This window comes from Podarcis raffonei, chromosome 12 (assembly GCF_027172205.1).
Source record: "Podarcis raffonei isolate rPodRaf1 chromosome 12, rPodRaf1.pri, whole genome shotgun sequence".
In the NCBI taxonomy this organism is placed as follows: domain Eukaryota; kingdom Metazoa; phylum Chordata; class Lepidosauria; order Squamata; family Lacertidae; genus Podarcis; species Podarcis raffonei.
Window position 1 is genome coordinate 14,127,173 of NC_070613.1, and position 342 is coordinate 14,127,514.

Genomic DNA, 342 nt, shown 5'->3' on the forward strand with positions numbered 1-342 from the left:
GTTTGGGTATCTGCTTTATATATTTATCATTCATGTGAAATAAAGAGCATTAATTTGCTACAAAACATTTAATAATGTTGGGTTGGAGCCCATGGAATTAACACAGTGTTTGGTTTCTTCAGACACCTGTTACACGTTAAGTGCCTGCTTCTGGTGTGGCTGTGGGACATTATAGAATCAGGAACAACTCTTCATTGTCAGCTATGGTGCAAGCCTCTTTGTTGTTTTTGCTGCAATAGACTGAACACAATAACCTGCTCTCCCTGTGAATTATATACAAATATTTAGCATTCAGACAGTCTTGTCCACAAGAGGGCACCAAACCATTATTAGTAAATATGG